This window comes from Hippocampus comes, unplaced genomic scaffold, assembly GCF_001891065.2.
Source record: "Hippocampus comes isolate QL1 unplaced genomic scaffold, H_comes_QL1_v1.1 scaffold31, whole genome shotgun sequence".
Classification (NCBI taxonomy): Eukaryota; Metazoa; Chordata; class Actinopteri; order Syngnathiformes; family Syngnathidae; genus Hippocampus; species Hippocampus comes.
In genome coordinates, this window is record NW_017806069.1 from 271561 (window position 1) to 287620 (window position 16060).

Genomic DNA, 16060 nt, shown 5'->3' on the forward strand with positions numbered 1-16060 from the left:
CTCGCAAACCCCCCCCCCCCCCCCCCAAAAAAAAAAAAAAAAAAAAAAGGTTACAAATCGTGCACTATATGGCATCCTCATTTGATGGGCTGTTTTTCTGTTGTAAGCATGGCAACAGGTGGTGGAACATTTCACTGCTCTGCCTGTCACGATACATTGCCGGTATAGATAGACGAGCGCAGATTATATTTTTGCTAGCCCCCCCCCATTTTCCCAGGGCACATCTAATTTCTCACAGAGCACTAATATGTTTACACTTGTTATGAATCACTGCTGAAAACTCAAAGAAAAAAAAAAAAAGGTTTCTCGGACTTGCTACTTCCCTCCTACGTGACTTATAAATTTGACTTTATGAGTCCCGACTATTGTTGACCACCCCCGCCCCCCGCCCCTTCCTTTTTCCCCCCACATAGCCCACAGGTCACAGACGTCACATCTAAAGCTGCGAGGCTGACCTGGACCATTAAAAAAAGCGATTCTGCCTTTATGAAAGGCAGAAATGCTCCGTTTGATCCCGCAATCGACCGTTTGCAAGTGAAAATAATCGAAATTTCCCTTTTTGAACACAGAAAACTGCCACTGTCTATTGCCCCGTTTCCAGGTTCAAATGAGAGGTTGGAATCAAAGCGAAACATGAGCCGCTCCGTCTTGCTGTGGCAGAGTTGCGCAAGCGAGCTGATGTGCAAGCTACGCCAACAAATGTGCCAGAGGCCGCCAGTGTTGCGCCTCGTGCCGGACCCGCAGGGGCCACAGAAGGGCTGAACGTCCTGTGAACGTTCTCCTTATTTCACAACATCCCCGAGACACAAGAAGAGTCATTACTGGCGGACTTTGCAGGTGTTTTTTTTTTTTTTTAAGTTAGGGGCTGATATTTTGTTGAGCTGGAACAGACGACTTCATGTCGAACGCCGCTTCGACGCTGTCAAGTGCGCGCACGCCGATTGTGTGACAATGAAAAATTGGAATCACTGGCCAACGTCGTTGCGACATCACGAATCGAGCGGCCAATCGAAACGGCGCGCGAGCTCTCACCGAGTCAAACTGTTTCCGTGTTTTTACCCCGAGAGAGACCGAAGCCATCCCGGCAATCGAAGCAACGGCGGATAAACATTCCGTTTTCCACAAACAAGGAGGGGGAGTCCTGATAATCGCACCATGTTTTAATGGTTTAAAATTATCATAATAATAAAGTAACTGTACAGTCTTTGAAGTTTTCCCTGTTTTGTAGGCTGTCGTTTAAAAATAACCGCTCGGGTGTTCCCCACAAAACGCAATCGAGCAAGCCCACGTTGATCGAGGTGCCGATTGGTCCCTCGCGGGAAGACCAACGGCCGAAAAAAAGAACATGGTTGGCGGTGGCGCAGCGAGGGGATACTTGAGAAGGTGCTTTTCGAGAAGGCGGTGTGGGGGGGTGGGGGGGGCGCAGACATCAGGCCAACACTTGAAGGTTTCGAGGGTTAAGGCGCCTTTGAAGGGGCGCAAGCGCGCTCGTGATCGCCGGCCTCACAGGGCCCCCACCCGCCCCGCCCGCCCCGGCCCTCGCAGTGGGCTACAGGCGAGCGCTCTTAACACCTCGTAAATCTCACCTGGTGCCGGACCGCCGCTTGCTGACATCAGCACACACACACACGCACACACTAACCGTAAGCACTGAATGAGACAAAGTACGTCAAAGACGTGCGCTAAAAGCAGAAGTGACTGTTAAAAAGTACAGTGGAGCCTTCTGAGTAGGGATGAAGAATTTGGAAAATAATATCACGCAAATGTCATGAAATGCCTGCGCCCGCTTTTGTGCGATCGAGGTTCCCCAGGCGAGCGACGACGTTAGCTCGTCAAGACCTTTGCGAGCGTTTTGTTTTCATCTCATGTTGACACATTTTTCCACGAGGATCAAGTACAGCGAGTCTCTCGACATCTGTCCAGTCGACTCGGACTCTCGCATTCGCCGCTACCGGAGCGCCGCTCGGGGATTTAAGCGGGATTAAAGCACAATTACGCCCTCCAGATGTGCGGCCAGATGAGCCGTCCAGGCGCGACGTTTCGCCAGGGGGAAAGTTCAAAACGTAGGCCCGACGGCTCCGAGCCGCGACTGGCCGCAGGCGAAGCGCTTTTGTGCGCGGCTGCCCGCGGCATGCGGCTGCTGTCGACATGACAGACCAACGCGCGGCTTCCGATGACACCCCCGATTTCCTAATTGCGCCCTTGTGACAAGCGATGTCACGAGTAACGCTTGCCTGCGATGTGATCGCCAGGATGGCGACACGTCGCTCTTCCATACGCAAAGTCAACGCTGACTTTTATACCGACAGACAAGCGGGCGCTCATTCTCACATTGACCGAGGAGAAGACAAAAGTTGCCCATGCGACCCAAATACGCTTGAACCTCGCAGGGGGACCCGGCCATCTTGACTTGATCCTATTCATAACAACAAACGACGTGATGAAACAGAAACTAGTGGCTCGCTCCCCCGCTCGGCGGAAAGCACCAAAATCCACATTCATGAATCACTCTGTCCACGCTTTACTCCCACAAGCGCACGAGTGACATTATGTAACGGAAGCTGGCGAGCAATCAACAGCCAAAATGAGGACTTTTCTTTCTTTCTTTCTTTTTTTTTTTCCCCCCTCTCCTGCCAGTGCCATCCCGGCCACGCTCCAACATGAGGGAGGAAGCTCGTCGGCCTCCGAAAGCAAACATTCAAGAGAACAAAGTCCGGGAAGGACAAAAAAAAAAAAAAAAAGAGCCCAAAAACGCCCTGCTTGTGTTTTGTTTATTTGTTGACCCAGTCCCCTTTTTGCAAGGCTCGAATGTGGCAATGGCCTTTTTAACCGCAAGCAAAGCGTGATTAAGCAACGCAAATCTCAATGAACTGCCAACACACACACACTCATAGTAACAACACTCGAAGCAGCCAAAAAGTGACGTCATGGTTGCCGAAATAAGAAAGTCATTGCAACAGTGTCCCTGCAGCTTATTATCAAAGTGAGTCATTTCGTCCGCAAAAAAAAAAATTTCACACGGTGATTTCCACCATGTGCATTGAAAACAATCACATCACTTTAAAATCCGTTCGCTGAACACATGACAGGAAACGTCACATCGGGCCTTGTAAGCAAGGCGGGGGAACCTCAATATGAAGTGTTTGCATTCCACTACCCCCTGGTGGCCAACGCGCATACACTCGAAGGAACAGCACAATGTCCACTGAACTGAAGAAATAAAAGAAAAAAATTGCAAAAACGTATATTCTTTCCATTATATTTATGTATTTTTTGGGGGCAGATTTTCACATTATATTTCATCCAATTCACATCGTACACCTTATTTCACCTCAACACACGAAGCGAGGATATGCACTTGGTGTTTCGTGTTCAATCTTCATAACAGGAAGCATAACAAAGTGTGACAAAGAGCGGCGCATTGCGGTCGGTCCACCTACCAGTCATGTCACGCCTGATTGCGTGCGCGGCTAATTATTTCTTCGGGCCTCCTGCGGGGCACGGTCCGCCTCGTCTCCACCCTGCGGGACACGAAAAGAGCATCGTCAGGGCGGGTGGGCGTGACAAAGGGCAACGTGGGGAGTTGGCAGGGGGGCACCGAGAGTACGTAAAACCCACAGCAAGACTCATCACCTTTATTCCTCACTCTCTTTCCTCTCGACTTGGCCCGGACACTTCCAAAGAGGCTCGCATCACGGTCGCGGTGGGACACAACCGGACTCCCGCAGCGAGCGTACATGCATTCAAGCTGCGCGAGCCATTTGGCGTCCAAAATGGGTCGCTTGCGATGCGAGGACAGCGGGCCGCGGTCGGCCGAGATCGGCTGGCGAGCAGGACTGACAGTGCGCGACAGAGACCGGCCGCGATCCAGCATCCCGCGCCACACGGCACGATGGACGGCCGCGCGGGCGTCGGGTTGTGGGAAGCGGGCCCGCACAGGGCGGCGCTGCGGCTCGGGTGTCGGCGGACGAAGATGAGCTTCAAAGCCAAGACGTCCCTTCGTTTCACTGCCTCGGAGCGCTCGCGGTCGCCAACGCGACCTTTTGAGCGCCGGCAGCATGAATAGAAGCTTTTGTCGCCAGCAAATTCCACAGGCGGGCTTCCAATTAGCTGTACGCGAGCACCCCTGCGGCCTGACAAAGACGCACGGGGAAACGGTAGCGCGAGAGCCGCGTCGGTCCAATTAGGAAGTAGTCACAATTGGTTCAAATCAAAGTCATTTTTGGAGCATGATGGGGCGCAGTCCAAAACCTTGAACTGAAATTAGAACGATTTCGAATTGCCTCCTAAATGCTGCCTGCGGCCGTTTTATTTGCCACGAAGCACGGGCTGCAGATGTGCACGACATCGGATTCCAAACAAAGCACGACACGGTTAAATTCATTCTGTAGTCGAGGCACATTTTTGCTAATCAGTCCCCGAAATCACAACCAAATAAGTCAGTCAAGACATTAACCACGGCTGAATTTATCTCTCTATTTACGTCTTCTTTCTGCTGTCACAAAGGTTCGAATAAAACTGCAGACTCGTGATTGTTTTGAAATGACAGATCATAGAACGGTCTCAGGGTACTTCCTTGACACCGATTGCTACTTTCCTACGAGCCAGGCTTTGACACCATCCGGGGGCATCTTGGGAGTGTTCCCGCTAGACTGTCCATTGCTCATTGTTTTGAGTCTGTAGAAATATGAATGATAAGCGCAGACTGACAGCAAGCGTGGTGTGCTTTCTGTCACGATGAACCGCAAGGCCATTGCGGACGGGGGAGGAAAAAAAACACTCCACACGTCATTTGAGCTTTCAGAAGTGTGGCGCTTAAAAGAAATCCCCACAAGTTGACTTCTGTCTGCGTTTGAAATAGAATTTATGAATTCGTTGTGGGCTCTTGCGGAGTGGAAACTAGCACGCGCTGTACGTTTATGTGCCCCGTGTAGACCAAATCGTAAAAAAAAAAAAAAAAAAAGGGAAAATCACACGCTGTTATTTCTTGATGGAAAAGCGTTCTGATTACAGCGCTGCGCAGCCGTGCTTCCGCTTGTCACGCGAGACGCCCCCTTGTTTTCTTCACGATGTGTGCGCCCTCCTTGCCCCCCTCCCACTTTGCCGGCGAGTGTTCCCCACGGAGGATTTGGAGGCCCACAGCGGCGGCAGGACAGCCGGCCGCATGGGAGGACGCTGGCCTGAAAACATCTTGGGAGTGGGGGGGGTCAAGTCAAACCCAGGGAAGTCCGCCACGGCGCCCCTCCTCCGGCGGCGAGCGTAGGACTTTGATGGTGGTTTTGCGTGCCTGTCAAGATGGTGAATTATGATTAAAAAGAGCCGCCGGCGGGCTGATGAGCCTCTGAAGATGGAAGGCTAAATATGGTCAAGCCCCCGTGCTCCTACGGAAGGAGCAAAGTGACATCTCCTGAGAGGAACGAGGTCAGACTGCGTTTCATCTTTTCACACGGAGTGGCACTAAAAGATCATGCCTAAAAACAAAGGACTTCCATCTGCGCTCAAGAGAGAAGCCATCCTCGAAAGGTTGACCGTGAGTCGGCTGCTTTTCTGCCTAAACAGGTTGCGGTACAAACTGAAACAGTGGCTCAAAGGAGCGATTCACCCCCCCCCCCCACCCCCCAAAAAGTGCACTCCCACCGTCAAGTACAAAGTCTTTCCAGTTGTTGTTGTCCCCCTTTGCAGGGGACAATAACTTCATTTTCTTGACTTCCTGTCGGTGGAATGTGACCCGATGCTTCAGTCCGCATCACGTCAAGCCCCGATGTTGGCATTCTCATATATGATAACGTGCGGGAGCTCGCCACTGTCCATCTCGAGAGGATAAAAACAAGAGAGGGTGCGTGACAACACGACACATCTGCGAGCAATGTGTGCTACATTAGTTGTCGCATTCAAGACAAAACCGGTTTCGGAACCAGTTTTCAGCGTACTCCCCTCCCGGGTGCGGAAATGTTCTTACGTGGACTCTCCAGTAACGCACTAAGCGCCACTTCTTCACAAGCTTGAGTCCAAACGCCCTTGAGTTGGGCTCAATCTGCCGCTGAGTGTTGCAAGGGCGCTTGTTTTGTGCCGCGGCGCACGCCATCCGGTGCACGAGTCCCGCGGGGCGCCGACGAAGATTGAAAGGCGGCGGGCCCGCGAGACACGAGGCCTCGTCGATGGGTCGCCTGGTTCAAGGAGACGCGCGGGGGGAGGGCGAGGAGGCCGCGGCAAACAAGGCGGAAAGAAAATGGGACCGTTGCCCCGGCTGCAATTAGCTCGGCGCCAGCCAACGCCGTGCTGCTTTTATGACGTAAGCGCATATGGAGGAAAGTGGATCAACAAGCAATCGATTCGTCGGTCGCAGGGTGGACGAGAGCGCTGATTTCATCAGGTGCACCGTGGGAAATTATCCAATTTGTTTGTGCCTGCCTGTGAGGACACAAGCAGGCACAATTAATTCTGTGTTGGATGGCGAGATGAACGGGCAGCTAGACGGACGCACAGTGTCCAAAGTCGCATGAGGTGCAACTACGGGTTCGGACCATTGAGAAAAAGCAACAGCTTAACTCCGCCTTGCACAAATCCTTCCGGCGAGATTATCTACGTCATAAACATCAAAACATGATGCCGCCATTACCGACAGGAGGTCAACATTAGCATCTGGTTCAGTCTTTTCCCCAAAAGCCAGGACGTTTCCACAAGTTTCCATTTCGACATCTTCATAACAAAAGGTGCCTGACGTTACATGTTCTAACCCCGAAACCGCAAGTGACGCGGCACGCATGAACGCCGTTGGCTCCTTGTGACCCGCTGCAGAAGACGGGCCGGGTGAGCATGCTCCCGCTAATGTGTGTTCTTTGGCCAACAAAGACGTTTAAACTTCAACAGTGTCCACTGCTTATCCGGCTTTATGATTTACTTCTTAAAAGGAGGCGACACAAATCATCCACAGCATTAGATCGCTGCTTTGGGGCAAAAGATATTTCCAAAATTGATGGTTGGCTCTGAATAAGGAATTTAGTTTTCTTTGCACCTGCGGTAACGTGACCCGCAAGGAGCACGACACTTTGAAAGAAAGCCGCCGCCCCGTCGGATAGTTTGCTTGTGTTGACACGACGCAGTGGGTTAAGCTCCAATACCGACGATAAGCTTTCCAGCTTTAGCCCTCTGTAAATAAAGTGTGCGACCGGCGCATGTCTAATGATTTGGAATAGATCGAAAAAGATAACCGTTCTACTTCTGCCGGGATTTTTCGAGGTCGTCGTGTTGACGATGCAAACGTTTTGATTGACACGAGCGCCTCTGCCGCACAACCGACGCAACAGAAGACCTGCCGTCTCCCTTTCACGCAATGTCAGTGCACATATGGACAAACAATGGACTGGTCGCCAGCCAACCGCAGGGTAAATATAGATCCATGCGTCCACGCGTCCATTTTCGATAGCCCCGATGCTAATTCGGGTCGCGGGTGAGCAGGAATCTATCCCGGCGGACTTTGGGCAAGAGGCGCGCATCGCCCCGAACAGGCCACAACGGAATCAAGCGAGTCGTTTGTTGACTTGGCCTTGCGATAAGGCTCTCCGCCACTTTATGGCTGCGTGAAGAGAACAGAAAGACTGGAGTGCGGTCATGTTCCGGCGGATAATGCACCTGCGACATGCAAACGTTCGACGTCACAAATTGTTTGCTCTTTTCTCATGCGGCTTTGTCGATTCTAACGAGAAAGCTCATGAATGTAGGAATGGTTAAATGTGCGCGCGAGGCAGGGAGATACGGCCTTGAAGTCAAATCCCTGAATTTCTTCACCAAAGCGTCACTTTTAATCCATTTCCCCCACTTGGCTTCTCGAAAAAGCCGCACTCCCACAAGCGTCGCAAAGTTTCCGATGTGGACAAATCACGGCTTTTGCAACGCATTAAAGGACACAGTGTCTTTGGCGACGTTCCACGCAACTGACTCCGTGACTGCCTTCCGCTTGGCTCGATTGGTGCCATCTGGAGAACAATGGGAAAACGATTCCACTTCTTTTCTGCTTTGTAGCGGGAATTGAATAAATAGCTGCTAGAGGCGTCCGGAAAAGTCCCGACCGAATCGTTACGTTGGCAACACGGTCGCCAATTCATGAGCGATCCTGTTCATGATTGCTACACCTGTTCAGAATTCTTTTTTTTTAGCGTGTGCTATGATGTAATGCTTCTTTCAATCGTACTTTCGTGACTAAATAAATACAGCTAATCCGAGAAGGAAAAAGAAAAAAAAAAAAAAACCAGCTTAGAACAATGTCATTGTCATTTGTTTTCTTCTAGAAACCAAAGTGAAGGAAGGGAAAAAACAAAAAAAAAACAAAGGCGGCGGCCATGTCGCCCAGCCATAGACACACACGTGAACATTATGGGCCTCTTGCGGCTTTGTCGATTCTAACGAGAAAGCTCATGAATGTAGGAATGGTTAAATGTGCGCGCGAGGCAGGGAGATACGGCCTTGAAGTCAAATCCCTGAATTTCTTCACCAAAGCGTCACTTTTAATCCATTTCCCCCACTTGGCTTCTCGAAAAAGCCGCACTCCCACAAGCGTCGCAAAGTTTCCGATGTGGACAAATCACGGCTTTTGCAACGCATTAAAGGACACAGTGTCTTTGGCGACGTTCCACGCAACTGACTCCGTGACTGCCTTCCGCTTGGCTCGATTGGTGCCATCTGGAGAACAATGGGAAAACGATTCCACTTCTTTTCTGCTTTGTAGCGGGAATTGAATAAATAGCTGCTAGAGGCGTCCGGAAAAGTCCCGACCGAATCGTTACGTTGGCAACACGGTCGCCAATTCATGAGCGATCCTGTTCATGATTGCTACACCTGTTCAGAATTCTTTTTTTTTAGCGTGTGCTATGATGTAATGCTTCTTTCAATCGTACTTTCGTGACTAAATAAATACAGCTAATCCGAGAAGGAAAAAGAAAAAAAAAAAAAAACCAGCTTAGAACAATGTCATTGTCATTTGTTTTCTTCTAGAAACCAAAGTGAAGGAAGGGAAAAAACAAAAAAAAAACAAAGGCGGCGGCCATGTCGCCCAGCCATAGACACACACGTGAACATTCTGGTCATCTCAAATCCCTCCGGTTCACGGCGGACAAATCACAAGGAGGAGCCATAAAGGTTCCAAAGCGAAAGCTTCTCGAAGCGGCCGAGCACATGAGTATCACGGGACATTAGCGGCGATGCAAACACCAAAAGGCTTTCTCACGCTTTCCAACGGCAGCTCCCCGTGAGGAATCAAAGACGACAATGTTTCTCCTCGTCACACAATTCAAACCGGGGCGGCGCGGAAACGGCCAAAATCAACATTCCGGGCCACTTGGTCTCGTTTTCAGCATCACTCTGCCGTGGCCGAACGTCAGAGGAGGGGCTGTTTACCGGCGATAAAATCCGAAGTGGCATTTGACATCAGATTGAAGAGGTTTCTACTCCCGACGACAGCACGACAAAACGGCCATCTGACGAGGTAGGGTCGAACCCTCTGTAGTGGGAGAGGGAGCCATTCCGAGCACACGGTCGTCAATAAAAGCTAAAGGTGCTGGTTTCAAGGCAGTCGTCAACAAAGTGGACAGCTGCAAATCACCGAGAAGCGCAAGAAGGCCGACAAGCCAAATATTCCCAGCTGATCAGCGCCAAGTTTGTCTTCGGGCCAACTTCTACTACCTCTCCCTCTCTCTCTCTCTCTCTCGCGTTCCTTCCTTCCTCGCTCGCTCGCTCGCTCACTAGCAGGCCACAGACTCATGGCAGCGTTGCAAGACCTTGGCGGGCTGACAAGCAGCAGGAGAAGTGGCTCCAGTAAATCCTCTCGCCGTGTCAATACCGCTGAGTCCGAATGAGCCGTCTTGGGCGGGGCGGTTGGCGGGTATTTAATAGCAAAGAGCTGAAGTTCGGAAGAAATCCAGCGTGACGATGACGTGCTCGTGTTTGTTTTTACACAGTCTCTGTCGAAGCGTAAAAAAAGTAACGCACCAGCAAAAGGGCGTTTTTTTTTTTTTTGTTCCTCGGCTGGAACGGAGTCAGGACATTTCAATGGGGGAAACCGTTTTGATATAGAAGTGAATTGAGCTTGGTCACGGAGCTAATTACACTCGTAAGTCAAAGCGCCACCGTATTTGACAGTTGACGCGTTATCAGGTGGTGAAAAGAAGACGGAGAGGAGTCAAGTTGAGGGCGGTGGGGGGGGGGGGGGTTGTTGGAAAGCAGGGCTGGGAAAGGAGGTCAGAGTTGTGATTGTCAGTCCCTTCTGGAAGCCGGGGAAGGAGGGAGTAGCGTTGGCGTGTGGGGGCGACAGACGTGCAGCGAGGGGGCCCGAGCCGCCGAGCTCGCCCCCAACGGCAGCCTGGAGATGATTTAGGATTCTTGAACCGCCGCCAACATTCCTGGAGGAACGCTGTAAGAGGAGGAGCCGCGAGTGGGATGTGCTCAGAGAGAAAAGGGAGGCAATGTGGTAAATATGGAATTACCGGGCGTCTGTGCGCATGTGAAAACACACACGCGGGGTTGCTATGGTGAAAAAAGACTGTGTGTCTGTGCGTGTGTGTGTGTGTGTGTGTGTGTGTGTGTGCAATAGGGGGAGGGATTGGTAGGATTCCACATGGGAACATTGGGAGTGCTGTGTGCACAGGGAGCCAAGCACAAATATGTGTGCATGTGCATGCATGCGTGTGTGTGTGTGTGTGTGTGTGTGTGTGTGGGTGTGGGTGTGGGTGCATATGACTGTGTGGAATAAAATGTGTCTATTATGTTTGTGTGTGTCTGGGCAAACGGAGGCCGAGTTTGACAGCCAGCAGGTGAATTTGAGGGGATGAAATCAAGAAAGAGAACAACGAGAGAGCGTGTTAGTCAAACACATCATGCACAATGACGGCGGTACCTTGACTGACGCGTTTGATTGATTCTGTGACCAAGCTTCGAATTCAGCTTCCGATTATCAAATCAATACCACCTATTGACATGAAGTGGAATTTCATTCATCCATTCCAGAAACCAAAAGACATTTTAGTCGGACGTTTTTCTTTTTTTTTTTTTAGAACTTGCTAACAGCCATCAACAAAGTCAGGAATAAATTAAAAATCATGACATTCACATTGATATCCAACTGTGCTTTCATGATAAATGCCACAACAGGTTTGAGCGTGCATATGTGCGTGCATTAAGTGCATCAGCGTGTGTGTTCTGCACCAATTTTGGCATGCACCGCTGTTGTTGGGAGTTCAGAATGTTCTATGGCTGTGTTGTGTGGCTGGGGGGGTGATGCACTCGGCAATGGTTGACAATGTGATGTCTGGACTCCTGGCGGTATGCCAGACTGGGTTGCGATTTGAGGGTTGCCATACAATACGTGACATTGTCTGACTTTTTCTTCAAAGGATGTGGAGAGTCAATGAAGACGCGCGTTGTGACTGAAATAGGATAGCGGCCAGGCCTGGCCGGCACGGAGTACATTTTCGCAAGATCTGTTGTTTTATCCACTGGTAATTTTGAAATTAAAAACATGGCCAAAACATGTTCTGAACACAAAGGAAAAAAAAAACAAAAAAAACAACAAAAAGCGGCAACGGCTTATAATCGGAAAAACGTGTGAGTTAGGCCATTGGTACATTTCTATGATATCATGAAACAAAAAAAAAAAAAAAAGAAGAAATGACATTAAATTGCTTGTCGTTTGGTCTAACGGGAACAACAGGAAGCGATCTGTTTAGATTTCCCGCGTACGTGTGCTGTGCCGCCACTGACAACAGATGTCCAGCGGCACAACAAGGCTTTGGCGCACCGCCACCGGAGCAGGCGCGGCGTTAGCAGAGGACTTAGCCTCACGTTTGTCGTCATGCCAGCTGGAGCGCGAACCTGCATACACGCGGGGAAAGCGACACCTACCCCGCTAGTTTCTTCCTGCGGACATGACTGTTTGGGCACGCGTTGGCCTGAAAGCCGTTTTATTTTGAAAATCATCCGCCCGTGCCTCTAAATGTCAAATCGCTCGTCTCGCTTAAGTGATACGGTCGTAAAAAAAAAAGCATCTGGCTTGCAACCGAAGCTTTGCAGCCGTTTAAATGATAAATCCCGCGCCTCCATTTTTAACGACAGCGACTCTGACAAAAACGCCAAAGCAGACCGGAAAAGCAGTAACGTGCTTCACGTGTAACCATTTGCCATTCCTCCAAGAGGATTGGAGAGAAAAAGAAGAGCAACTACATTCATCTTGAATCACTTGTTGCATTTGTTTGTAGGGTGCTCCAACAAAATACTGGGTTAGCTTGATGCAACAGGCAAGAAAAGCCTTTTTTTTTTTCCCCCACATCCATGAAGGTCTTTTTCCTCACACGCTGGATCAAAAGCGTGCCTAGGATTTGTACAAAAGGCTGCCGAAACAGAACATCTTGTTTGTTCACGTGCCCGCTGTGCTTCTTAAAAGCAGAGCAGCCTCAGCGCGCTCAGGCCCGGCCGGGCTGACAGGGAGCCTTGAACCCCGCCCCTCTCCGCTCCCGCCTGCGTCTTCAAACGGCAACCGGCCCGGTGGGTCCGTTTCAAAGCCGTTGCAGCGGCACGCTTCTTTTTTCCCTCTTTTTCTTGCCGTCCCCCGGTTATCGGCGGCAGCTATTTATAGATCCTCCGCTGCACCAGCAGCCTCGGCGGAGTACAGTACAGTATGTTGCACGCAACACGAGGCTCTACTGAGGACATACCCCCGGCAGGCCTCATGGCTGCTCCGTAAAACGGCAACGCCGGGTAGACAGTCAGCGTTTTTTTTCCCCCGAGCTCTGAGCACCACCCCCACCTTCCTTTACGTTGAGACAAGCATACGAATCCTCGCCAAGGAGGTTCAGAGGTCGAGGCTGAAACGCACAGTGACTTTGCAATAAAAGATAAATGCGTACAAGAGAGCCAGACATGCAACCGAATACACAGAAACCTTTAACCTCTGCGCAAAACTGGCTGACGGGTGTGGGGGGGGGGGGCGTGGCCGCCCGCAGCAACCTGCACCACCTCAGTCGCGCGAGCTTGCCTCAGTCGTTAAAAGTTGCACGCAGACATATTTAAGTTGAGCGATGTCTGGTGAGTCATCAACCGTGGCCACCAGCACGAGTCGCCCGCACGCTAATGACAAAACTCGAATGCTTACTCAGTCGACGTGGTTCCAATTTGGCAGCCATGTGAGATCATCTCTCACGGGTGGTTTTTTTTTTTTTTTGAAGGAGCACAGGAAATGACCAACCAAAATGGTAGACTTCAGATGTCTTTTCTGTCATTATTCTGAAATTTTGGTGGGTCTACTCATGATAGACCTGTCGACTAAATTTCATGTTGCGAACTGAAACTGGCTGTCGGGGGGCTGAATTCTCGAGGAAATGACTAAAAATGGCCACTTCCTACCAAAATCGCAGACGACCTTTTCCAGATCGGCTACGCTGGCCTTCCTGCGACAAGTATCGGCACCGTTTCTTGCTTGGACGCGCACTCGAAAGCCGGCAAAGACAGCGTGAGCACGCGGGACGGCTCGGCTAACGACGACGGACAGAGGGGCAGTAACGAGTCACGGTACGCCAATTTCTTTAACAAGGAGGCGCAAAATACTGCTCACCGATCTGGAAGCTGCCCAAGCACTGAACAAAAAGTCGCCTTGTGAATGGGACTGATGTATGGAGTGAGTGTGAGTTTGTGTGTGTGTGTGTGTGTGTGTGTGTGTGTGTGTGTGTGTGTGTGTGTGTGTGTACGCGCGCATTCACCTGGTTTCCATCAGGACCACTTTAATGGACCTCTTGCATCAACTAATGGAGCACACGTTACAACGCAAAACACAATCGTGACCTGGATGGCCTCAAGGAAGCGACTTTCAAAAAAAGCACAACAATCACAACGGTGAAAGGAGGAAAAATGCAGGAAAACAACGTGGACATTTGTGCACAGCAAAGGCCAAAAGGCTCAGGGAAATGTGTTTGCGGTGTAAATTGAGATCCATAAGATGCTTTCCATCGCACATAACCACCGCCATCATCATCATCATCATCATTATCATTATTATTATTATTATAATAATGGCACTGCATTTGTCAGCATGTTCCAACACGCTTGCTGCGAGAGGAGACGCAATCAAGTGAACCATGTTTACACACAGCCCGCTGCACGCCGACGTGCGACGTGGCCGAAAACGACTTCACGGTTCGGAATTTTGCGCTGTTCTGCCAAGAGTTTTTATGAGTGGCCTACCGTTGGCCTTTGGTTTTGCAAATCCAAATTTGAATCACCGGGGTCCAATTCAGTGTACAGTAAGCGGAGGCTGAAAATCGGATACATTTGCGGCACTCTATTGCTTCGTGTGCAGCAACTTGAATTTCTTCACCGGTCCACTTCAGTTGGGTTTGGCTGCGGAGCTCGCGCAGGTTTTTTTTTTTTTTAAAGATTTGACTGCGATGACCTCTGAACGAGGGAGGAATTTTTCCAAGGGTCCTCTCATAATCTTAGAAACCTAAATATTCATGAAAACTATAAAGAAGCTTCAAAAAAAAAAAAAAAAAAGTTAAATGTAAAATAACATGGCTGTCAACAGGGGAGTGAGTTTACAAAGGGACTGTTACCCCCCCCCGCCCCAAAAAAAAGGAGTTATAAAAGAGCCTTGTGGCACACAATCCCGTAGTCAAATGTGCTCAACATGGCGACAAGCCCCCATTTATGCAACTTGACATGTGGGGAATGCCCCAGGGTACCGTAGGTGCTTCACAAGCCGAAGTCGCATTGCCTCACCTGGGGGGGGGAAGAGAACCTGGCAGAACTACAAAATGCTGCGAGCAGGCATATATCTCTGACATTGATATGATACATCACAATCATATAAGCGCTTTGAATTGGCCCAAAGCTAAGGTAGGGCAAATAACTGCATTTTGCATATTTGCATGTGTGGTGCGCCTTTCCCAAATGTATTACGAGCCAGTCAGGTCCCATTTGCGGCATTACATAACTTAACGGAAGATTCTCGCTTTTAGCACTGCAAACACGAGGCCAGAAATGGGCTAACGGCTAACAAGAGACAACCCGGGAGGGCTGTATTAGCAGCAGTATGAGATGATTTATCGCATTGTACCGTTATCGCCCCGACACCACAATTTGTAACCACGCAGCGATGGACTCGACATCACGACGCGGCACAATTAGATTGACTTCAAGCGTCAGTCTGGCCGGAGACATTTCGAATGAGTTCCCGCACGAGGTCAAAACACAACAAAAAGGAAGTTGTCGTTTGTTTTTTCTTTTTTTTTTTCTGAGAAAGACCCACAAAAACCATTTCCCGTTTGTCAATGAAGCGCCGCCGCTTGCCAAACCACACCACACAAATCGGACCCAGCCTCCCCTGAGTCCAAATGCAAATGATGCGTTTATGGGCTCCTCTGTACCATCAGACGCGGACGCTGATGCGACTGCGAGTCGAATGGCGGCAAATGTCAGCTCCCAGCATGCTTTGCCTGTCCACACGGTGCCACTAAAGGAAAACATCTTATTAGTGGCACTCCTTCAAAATGTCACCCTCACAAAAGAGACAGTAATTATAATAATTAAAAGGCCCTGCAATGTTTTTCACTTGAGCGTCACCGGGCGTTGCCCGTGTGAAATAAATATATGGATGACATTTGAATGTCTTCATGGCCTCACATACTAAAACGCAATGTACAGATGTATGAAAAATCTCGCCCGCCTGCATACTCAAAACGTGCGAGTGTCGACAAAGCAGGGTGACAAAACAACAGACGGCATTTACAACAAATAACGTCTCTTTGTTCATCTACCACAAAAGATTGCCATAAGACGGCAGCCGTGCGCATTTTTTTTTTTATTAGACAAGGGTATGGCATCCCCTCAATTATATAGCCAGATGGTTCCAAAGCGATACATCATCATCATTATCATTATTATTATTATTATAATAATGGCACTGCATTTGTCAGCATGTTCCAACACGCTTGCTGCGAGAGGAGACGCAATCAAGTGAACCATGTTTACACACAGCCCGCTGCACGCCGACGTGCGACGTGGCCGAAAACGACTTCACGGG

The 16060-nt window shown here is 49.9% G+C and overlaps 1 protein-coding gene across 3 annotated transcripts in view; it reads right to left on the reverse strand.

Annotated features, from left to right (window-relative positions):
* Nucleotides 1–16060, reverse strand: part of thrab (thyroid hormone receptor alpha b) — a 69773-nt gene that overhangs the window by 28800 nt on the left and 24913 nt on the right. For 2 of the 3 annotated variants that reach the window (XM_019893798.1, XM_019893797.1), the window contains one exon: nucleotides 3441–3521. The exons of the other annotated variant lie outside the window; for it this stretch is intronic. The gene's annotated coding sequence lies outside the window, so the exon portion shown is untranslated. The remainder of the gene's footprint in view (nucleotides 1–3440; nucleotides 3522–16060) is intronic. 3 annotated transcript variants of the gene reach the window in all.